At 43.2% G+C, this 10,331-nt stretch overlaps 1 pseudogene; it reads left to right on the top strand.

Annotated features, from left to right (window-relative positions):
* Window positions 1–9,177: 9,177 nt before the first annotated feature.
* On the top strand, window positions 9,178–9,645 carry LOC130039185 (60S ribosomal protein L36a-like; annotated as a pseudogene).
* Window positions 9,646–10,331: the final 686 nt, after the last annotated feature.

Here is a 10,331-nt window from a genome sequence, read left to right as displayed (position 1 = left end):
AGTATGTTCCATTCGTTCATTGCGATTCTGAAATTAATCTGAATCTGCACTCTCGTTACGCTTTCGTTACAGCACTGGTGAATGTCGAAGTAACCCAATTCTGGTTTTCAGCGGACTGTTCACACTCGCAGATGTGCTGTTCAATTGGCAATACACTCAATGCTGGTCAGCTCTTCATTTTCCTGTCCACATCGACCAGCCTTCAGAAATCATTGGAACCTGCACTACAGAATGTTAAATTCATTCACTGCGAATGTGGAATTCATCTGAATCTGCACTGCAGGCATGCTTTTGAAACACCACTGGTGAATGTCCAAGTAACCCAATGCTGGTTTTCAGCGACCTTTTCATACTCGCAGCCGTGCTGTTTCATTTGCTATCGATTCAACCCTGCTCAGCTCTTCTTTTCCCTGTCCACCCAACACAGCCTTCAGAAATCACTGGAATCTCCACTACAGACTGTACCATATATTCACTGCGAATCTGAAATTCATCTGACTGTCCAGACAGGTTTCTGTTAAACCACTGTTGAATGAGCAAGTAACCCAATGTTGGTTTTCAGTGTCCTGTTCACACTCGCTGTAGTGCTATTAAATTGGCAATACAATAATTGCTGGTCAGATGTTCATTTTCCTCTCGACGTCGCACAGGCTTCCGAAGTCATTGGAACCTGCACTACAGTATGTTCCATTAATTCATTGCGATTCTGGAATTAATCTGAATCTGCACTCTCGTTAGGCTTTCGTTACAGCACTGGTGAATGTCCAAGTAACGCAATGCTGGTTTTCAGTGATCTCTTCAGAATGGAAGCCGTGCTGTTCACTGGCAATCTACTCAACACTGGTCAGCTCTTCATTTTCCTGTCCACACAATCCAGACTTCAGAAATCATTTAAATCTCCACTACAAAATGTACCATTCATTCACTCCGAATCTGGAATTCATCTGAACATCCTGCCATGGCAGGTTTTTGTTACACCACTGATGAAAATCCAAGTAACGCAATGCTGTTTTTCAGCAGTTTGTTCACACTTGCAGACGTGCTATTAAATTGGTTATCCACTCAACCCTTCTCAGCTCTTCATTTTATTGTCCACACAAACCAGCATTCAGAAATCAGTGGAATCTCCAGTACAGAATGTTCCATTAATTCACTGCGAATCTGGAATTCATCTCACTTTCCAGTCCCGGCAGGCTTTCGTTACACCACTGTTGAATGTCCAAGTGACCCAATGCTGGTTTTCAGCGGCCTGTTCACAACCGCAGCCATGCTGTTCAATTGACTTTCTACTCAACACGGTCAGCTCTTCATTTTCGTGTCCACACAAACCAGCATACAGAAATCATTGGAATCTCCAATACAGATTGTTCCATACATTCACTGCGAATCTGGAATTCATGTGACCCTCCACACCAGGCAGTGTTCGTTACACCATTGGTGAATGACAAAGTAACCCAATGCCAGTTTTCAGCGGACTGTTCACACTTGCATCCGTGCTGTTCAATTGACTATACACTGAACCCTGCTCAGCTCTTCATTTTCCTGTCCACAGATTCCAGCCTTCAGAAATCATTGGAATCTCCACTACAGAAAGTTCCATTCAGTCACTCCAAATCTGGAATTCTTCTGAGTCTTCACATCAAGTAGGTTTCGTTACACCACTGGTGAATGACCAAGTAACCCATTAATCATTTTCAGCGGCCTGTTCACAGTCGCAGCTGTGCTGTTCAATTGCCTATCCACTCAACCCTGGTCAGCTCTTCATTTTCCTGTCCACACAACCAAGCCTTCAGAAATCATTGTTATCTCCACTACAGAATGTTCCATTCATTCACTGCGAATCTGCAATTCACCTGAATCTGCAATCCAGGAAGGTCTTTGTTGAACTACTGGTAAATGTCCTAGTAAACGAAAGCTGGATATCAGCGACCTGTTCACACTCGCAGCCCTGCTGTTCACTAGCTGCTCTTTCCACCCTGGGCAGCTCTTCATTTTCCTATCCACACAACCAAGACTTCAGAAATCATTGGACTCTTCACTACTGAATGTTCCATTCAGTCAATCCGAATCTGGAATTCATCTGACTCTCCACTCCAGGCAGGTTTTCTATACAACAGTGGTGAATGTCCAAGTAACCCAATGCTGGTTTTCAGCAGCATGTTCACACTGGCAGACGTGCTGTTCAATATTCTATCCACTCAATGCTGGTCAGCTCTTCATTTTCCTGTCCACACAACCCAGCCTTCAGAAATCATTGGCATATTCACTACAGAATGTTCCATTCATTCACTACGAATCCGGAATTCATCTGAACATCCACTATCGGCAGCTTTTCGTTACACCACTGGTGAATATCCAAGTAACGCAATGCTGGTTTTCAGAGGCCCTTTCAAACTCGCAGCCGTTCTGTTCATTTGGCTATCGATTTAACCCACGTCAGCTCTTCATTTTCCTGTCCACACAACCCAGCCTTCAGAAATCATATAAATCTCCACTAGAGAATGTTCCATTCATTCACTGCGAATCTGGAATACATCAGAATCTGCACTCCAGGCAGTTTTTTGTTGAACCACTGGTAAATGTTCAAGTAACCGAAAGCTGGTTCTCAACAGCCTGTTCAAACTCGCAACCCTGCAGTTTACTGGCTATACTTTCCATCCTGGGTAACTCTACATTTTCCTATTCACACAACCAAAACTTTAGACTCGACTGCAGAATGTTCCATTCAGTCACTCTGAATCTGAAATTCATCTGACTCTCCACTCCAGGCAGGTTTTTGTTACACCAGTGGGGAATGTCCAAGTAACCAAATGCTGGTTTTCAGCGGCATGTTCACTCTCACAGACGTGCTGTTCAATATTCTATCCACTCAGTGCTGGTCAGCTGTTCATTTTCCTGTCCACACAACCCAACTTTCAGAAATCATTGAAATATCCACTACGGAATGTTCCATTCCTTCACTGCGAATCTGGAATTCAAATGAATATCCACTCCCGGCAAGCTTTAGTTACACCACTGGTGAATGTCCAAGTAACACGTTGCTGGTTTCAGTGGTTTGTTCACACTCGAAACAGTGAAGTTCACTGGCTATCCATTTATCACTGGTCAGCTCTTCTTTTTGCTGTCCATACAGTCCAGACTTCAGATATCATTGGAATCTCCAGTACAAAAAGTTCCATTCATTCACTGTGAATCTGGAATTCATCTGAATCTCTATTCCCGGCAAGTTTTCGTTACACCACTGGTGAATGTCCAAGTAACCCAATGCTGGTTTTCAGTGGCCTGTTCAGACTCATAGCCGTGCTACTCAATTGACTATCCACTCATCCCTGTTCAGCACTTCATTTTCCTGTCCACATAGCCCATCCTTCAGAAATCATTGTTATCTCAACTACAGAATGTTCCATTCATTCACTGCGAATTTGGAATTCATCTCAATCTGCACTGCAGAAGTCTTTCGGTACACCACTATTTTATGTCCAAGTAACCCCATGCTGGTTTTCAGAGGCATGCTCACACTCGCAGACGTGCTGTTCAATTGGCTATCCCCTCATTGCTGGTCAAATCTTAAATTTCTTGTCCACAAAACCCATCCTTCAGAAATCAATGGAATCTCTACTACAGAATGTTCCATACATTAACTGCGGATCTGGAATTCATCTGAACATCCACTCTCGGGAGGTTTTCGTTCCACCACTGGTGAATGTACAAATAACCAAAGGCTTGTTTTTTGCGGCCTCTTCACAATCGCATTGCGAATCTGGAATTAATCTGAACGTGCACTCCAATCAGGCTTTTGTTACAATACTAATCAATGTCCAAGTAACCCAAAGCTGGTTTTCAGTGGCCTGTTCACAATCGCAGCCGTGATGTTCAATTGGCTATCCACTCAACCCTGGTCAGCTCTTTATTTTCCTGTCCACACATCCCTGCCTACAGAAATCATTGGAATGTTGCATTCATTCACTGCAGAATGTTGCATTCATTCACTGGGAATCTAGAATTCATCTGAATATCCACTCGCGGCAGGGTTTCGTTACACCACTGGTGAATATACAAGTAAAGCAATGCTGATTTTCAATGGTTTGTTCACACTCGAAGCCGTGCTGTTCACTGGCTATCCACTTAACACTGGTCGCTCTTCATTTTGCTGTCCAGAGTCCAGACTTCAGATATCATTGGAATCTCCACTACAGAAAGTTCCATTCATTCACTGCGAATCTGGATTTCATCTGAAACACTACTCCCGGCAGGTTTTTGTTACACCACTTGTGAATGTCCAGTTAACCTAATGCTGGTTTTCAGCGGCCTGTTCAGACTCGTAGCCGTGCTATTCAATTGGCTATCCACTCATCCCTGTTCAGCACTTCATTTTCCTGTCCACATAAACCAGACTTCAGAAATCATTGTTATTTCCAATACAGAATATCCCAATCATTCACTGTGAAATTGGAATTCATCGCAATCTGCACTGCAGGCAGTCTTTCATTACGCCACTATTGTATGTCCCAGTTACCCCATGCTGGTTTTCAGAGGCATGCACACACTTGCAGAAGTGCTGTTCAATTGGCTATACCCTCAATGCTGGTCAGATCGAAATTATCTTGTCCACACAACCCACCCTTCAGAAAACATAGGAATCTCTATTACAGAATGTTCCAAACATTCACTGCGAATCTGGAATTCATCTGAACATCCACTCTCGGCAGGTTTTCCTTACACCACCTCTGAATGTCCAAGTAATGCAATCCTGGTTTTTAGTGGTCTGTTCACACTCGAAGCCGTGCTGTTCACTTGCTATCCACTCAACACTGGCCAGCTCTTCATTTTCCTGTCCAGACATCCCAGCCTTCAGAAATCATTGGAATCGCCACTAAAGAATCTTCCATTAATTAACTGCGAATCAGGAATTCATCTGAATCTCCACTAACAAAACCCGGCAGGCTTTCGTTACACCACTGGTGAATGTCCAAGTAAAGTAATGCTGGTTTTCAGTGGTTTTTTCACGCTCACAGCCGTGCTGTTCAATTTGCTATCCACTCAACCCTGGTCAGCTCTTCATTTTCCTGTCCACACAACCCAGCCTTCAGAAATCATTGGAAACTCCACTACAAAATATTCCATTCATTCACTGCGAATCTGGAATTAATCTGAATCTGCACTCTAGGCAGGCTTTCGTTACAACCACTGGTGAATGTCAAAGTAACGCAATGCTGCTTTTCAGCTCTGTTCACACTCGAAGCCATGCTGTTCACTGACTATCCACTTAACACTGGTCAGCACTTCATTTTGCTGTCCACACAATCCAGACTTCCGATATCATTGGAATCTTCACTACAGAAATTTCCATTCATGCCCTGCGAATCTGGAATTCATCTGAATCTCTACTCCCGGCAGGTTTTCATTACACCAACGGTGAATGTCCAAGTAAGTCAATGCTGGTTTTCATTGGTCTGTTCAGACTCGTAGCCATGCTGTTCAATTGGCTATCCACTCTACCCTGTTCAGTACTTAATTTTCCTGTCCACGTAACCCAGCCTTCAGAAATCATTGTGATCTCCACTTCAAGATGTTCCATTCATTCACTGCAAATCCAGAATTCATCTAAACTTTCACTAAAGGCAGTTTTTCTTTACACCACTGGAAAATGTCCAAGTAACACAATGATGATTTTCCGCGGCCCTTTCAAACAACAACCGTTCTGTTCATTTAGCTATCAATTCAACCCTTGTGAGCTCTTCATTTTCCTGTCCACACAACCCAGCCTTCAGAAATCATTTAAATCTCCACTAGAGAATGTTCCATTCATTCACTGCGATTCTGGAATACATCTGAATCTGCACTCTAGGTAGGTCTTTGTTGAACCAGTGGTAAATGTCCAAGTAACCAAAAGCTGGTTCTCAACAGCCTGTTCACACTTGCAACCCTGATGTTCAGTGGCTATACTTTCCACCCTGGGCAGCTCTACATTTTCCTATCCACACAACCAAGACTTCATAAATCATTGGAATCTCCACTAGAGAATGTTCCATTCATTCACTGCGAATCTGGAATTCATGTGAATATCCAATCCCGGTAGGCTTTCGTTACACCACTGGTGAATGTCCAAGCAACGCAATCCTGGTTTTCAGTGGTCTGTTCACACTCGAAGCCGTGCTGTTCACTTGCTATCCACTCAACACTGCCAGCTCTTCATTTTCTTGTCCACACAATCCAGACTTCAGAAATCATTGGAATCTCCACTACAGAATTTTCCATTAATTCACTGCGAATCTGGAATTCATCTGAATCTCCACTCCCAGCAGGCTTTCATTACACTGCCGGTCAATGTCCAATTAACGCAATGCTGGTTTTCAGTGGGTTATTCACACTCGAAGACGTGCTGTTCACTGGCTATCCACTTAACACTGGTCATATCTTCCTTTTGCTGTCCACACAATCCAGACTTCAGATATCATTGTAATCTCCACTACAGAAAGTACGATTCATTCCCTGCAAATCTGGAATTCATCTGAATCTCTACTCCCGGCAGGTTTTCGTTACACCACTGATGAATGTCCAAGTAACCCAATGCTGGTTTTCAGCGGCCTGTTCAGACTCGTAGCCATACTGTTCAACTGCTTATCCACTCAACCCTGCTCAGCACTGCAATTTCCGGTCTACATAACCCATGCTTCAGGAATCATTGTTATCTCCAATATAGAATGTTCCATTCATTCACAGCGAATTTGGAATTCATCGGAATCTGCACTGCAGGCAGTCTTTCCTTACACCACTATTGAATGTCCAAGTAACCCAATGCTGGTTTTCAGCGGCATGTTCACACTCGCACACGTGCTGTTCAATTGGTATCCACTCAATGCTGGTCAGATCTTCATGTTCTTGTCCACACAACCCAGCCTTCAGAAATCATTGGAAACTCTACTACAGAATGTTCCATACATTCACTGCGAATCTGGAATTCATCTCAACATCCACTCTCGGAAGGTTTTCGTTACACCACTGGTGAATGTCCAAGTAACCCAATGCTGGTTTGTTGCGGCCTGTTCCTAATCGGAGCAGTGCTGTTAGATTGGCTATGCAATCAACCCTGGTCAGCTTCTCATTTCCTTTCCACAATACCCAGGCTTCAGAGAAGATTGGAATCTCCACTACATATTGTTTCATTCATTCATTGCGAATCTGAAATTCATCTGACTCTTCACACCAGGCAGTATCGTTACACCACTGGTGAATTACCAAGTAATCCAGTGATCGTTTTCAGCGGCCTGTTCACAGTTGCATCCGTTCTGTTCAATTGGCTATCCACTCAACCCTGGTCAGCTCTTTATTTTCCTGTCCACAACACCAAGACTTCAGAAATCATTGGAATATCCACTTCAGAATGTTCCATTCACTCATTGCGTATCTGGAATTAATCTGAATGTGCACCCCAATCAGGCTTTCGTTACACCATTTTTAAATGTACAAGTAACCCAATGTGGTTTTCAGCGGCCTGTTCACAATCGCAGCCGTTCTGTTCAATTGGTTATCGATTCAACCTGGTCAACTCTTCATTTTCCTGTCCACACAACCCAGACTTCAGAAATCATTGTTATCTCCAGTACAGAATGTTACATTCATTCACTGCGAATCCGGAATTCATCTCCACATCCACTTCCGGCAGTTTTTCATTACACCACTGGTGAATGTCCAAGTAACGCAATGCTGGTTTTCAGCGGCCCTTTCAAACTCGAAGCCGTTCTGTTCAATTGGCTATCGATTCAACCCTCGTCAGCTCTTCATTTTCCTGTCCACACAACCCAGCTTTCAGAAATCATTTAAATCTCCACTACAGAACGTTATATTCATTCACTGAGATTCTGGAATTCATCTGAATCTGTACTACAGTTAGGTCTTTGTTGAACCACTGGTAAATGTCCAAGTAACCGAAAGCTGGTTCTTAGCAGCCTGTTAACACTCGCAGCCCTGCTGATCACTGGCTACACTTTCCACCCTGGGCAGCTCTTCATTTTCCTATCCACACAACCAAGACCTAAGAGAACATTGGACCCTACAATACAGAATGTTCCATTCAGTCACTCTGAAACTGGAATTCATATGAATCTCCACTCCAGGCAGGTTTTTGTGACACCAGTGGTGAATGTCCAAGTAACCCAATGCTGGTATTCAGCGGCATGTTCACACTGGCAGACGTGCTGTTCAATATTCTATCCACTCAATGCTGGTCAGATCTTCATTTTCCTGTCCACACAACCAAGCCTGCAGAAATCATCAGCATATCCACTACAGAATGTTCCATACAATCTGAATGTGCACTCCAATCAGGCTTTCCTTACACCACTGGTGAATGTCCAAGTAACGCAATGCTGGTTTCAGTGGTCTGTTCACAATCGAAGCTGTGATGTTCAATGGCTATCCACTCAACACTGGTCACCTCTATATTTTCCATTCCACACAATCCAGACTACAAAAATCAATGTAAACTCCACTACAGAATGTTCCATTCATTCACTGTGAATATGGAATTCATCTGAATCTCCAATACCGGCAGGTTGTCGTTACACCACTGGAGAATGTGCAAGTACCCCAATACTGGTTTTCAGAGGCCTTTTCATACTCGCAGCCATGCTGTTTTATTGGCTATAGACTCAACAGTGTTTAACTCTTCTTTTTCCTGTCCACACGACCCAGCCTTCAGGAATCATTTGAAAGTCCACTACAGAATGTTCCATTCATTCATTGCGAATCTGGAATGCATCTGAATATCCACTCCTGGTAGGCGTTCGTTACACCACTGTTGAATGTCCAAGTAATGCAATGCTGGTTTTCAGCGGATTGTTCACAATTGAAGCCATTCTGTTCACTGGCTGTCCAATCAACAGTCGTCAGCTCTTCATTTTCCTGTCCGCAGAAGCCAGACTTCAGATATCATTGCTATCTCCACTACAGAAAGTTCCATTCATTCATTCATTCATTCATTCAATCTGGAATTCATCTGAATCTCTATTCCCGGCAGGTTTTCTTTACACCACAGTTGAATATCCAAGTAACCTAATGCTGCTTTTCCGCGGCCTGTTCAGACTCGTAGCCATACTGTTCAATTGGCTATCCTCTGAACCATGTTCAGCACTTCATTTTCCTGTCCACATAATCCATTCTTCAGAAATCATTCCTTTCCTCGCAGACACCGCTGCCGCAAGCATGGTGAACGTACCGAAACCCGCCGGACTTTTTGTAAGAAATGTGGCAAACATCAGCCCCACAAAGTCACACAGTACAAGAAGGGCAAGGATTCTCTGTATGCTCAGGGAAAGCGTGGTTATGATAGGAAGCAGAGTGGTTACGGAGGTCAAACTAAGCCTATTTTCCGGAAGAAGGCTAAAACTCCAAAGAAGATTGTGTTGATATTTGAATGTGTCGAGCCCAACTGCAGATCTAAGAGAATGCTGGCCATTAAGAGGTGCAAGCATTTTGAACTGGGAGGCGATCAAAAGAGAAAGGGACAATTGATCCAGTTCTAAGCTTCATCTTTTAATACGAAGACAGAAATCCTGGGCTGTGTTAGACTGATGGAACAATCCATGTTTTAGGAGGGAAATTAAATAGTGTCATGAATAAACTTCCTGAGAGGAAATTTGCTTGATAAAAAAAATCATTTTTTTCTGGAAAAAAAACCCAATACTTTAATTTTTTAAGAGAACTGCAAGCACCTCAAACAATGGATTATTGTTACAACACTTGTTATCTTTTCACAATCTAGTTATTGCAAAGGCATATATGGATAAATATTAATGGACAAAGTCAAGAAAAAGAGGCACCTTAATGAATTTAAAAAAAAACACATTCAATCCAATGACTTCTAAAAGAGGCTAAATTTACCTCAGTATGTAAGGTAAAAGGTAAAGGCCCTCCCATTGATCGTCTATTTGCTCGAGCGGGCCCAGTAACGTCTCTATTGGAGACTTTGTTGCTACTGTGTCTGGCATATCTAATACTCTCGGTAGCTTGCCGGGCTCTCCGAGAGGGGCGGAGGAATCGAACTCGGGTCGGCCATGTTGGCCGCTTGTAAGGCGAACACCCTACCACTGTGCTATCGCTCCAGCCCAAGTATGTTACATTCTAAATTTGTATTGCCTACTATGGTTAGTGACCTGGATTCTGCAACTCAGAGGAAATGTATAAACAAACTACAGAATGTTCCATTCATTTACTGCGAATCTGGAATTAATCTGAATCTGCACTGCAGGCAGGCTTTCATTATACCACTGGTGAATGTCCAAGTAAAGCAATGCTGGATTTCATCAGTTTTTTCACTATCGAAGCCGTGC

Source organism: Sorex fumeus, unplaced genomic scaffold (genome assembly GCF_029834395.1).
Source record: "Sorex fumeus unplaced genomic scaffold, SorFum_2.1 ptg000083l, whole genome shotgun sequence".
Classification (NCBI taxonomy): domain Eukaryota; kingdom Metazoa; phylum Chordata; class Mammalia; order Eulipotyphla; family Soricidae; genus Sorex; species Sorex fumeus.
The sequence above is the reverse complement of the archived record's forward strand: the minus strand, read 5'-3'. Positions and strand labels throughout refer to the sequence as shown.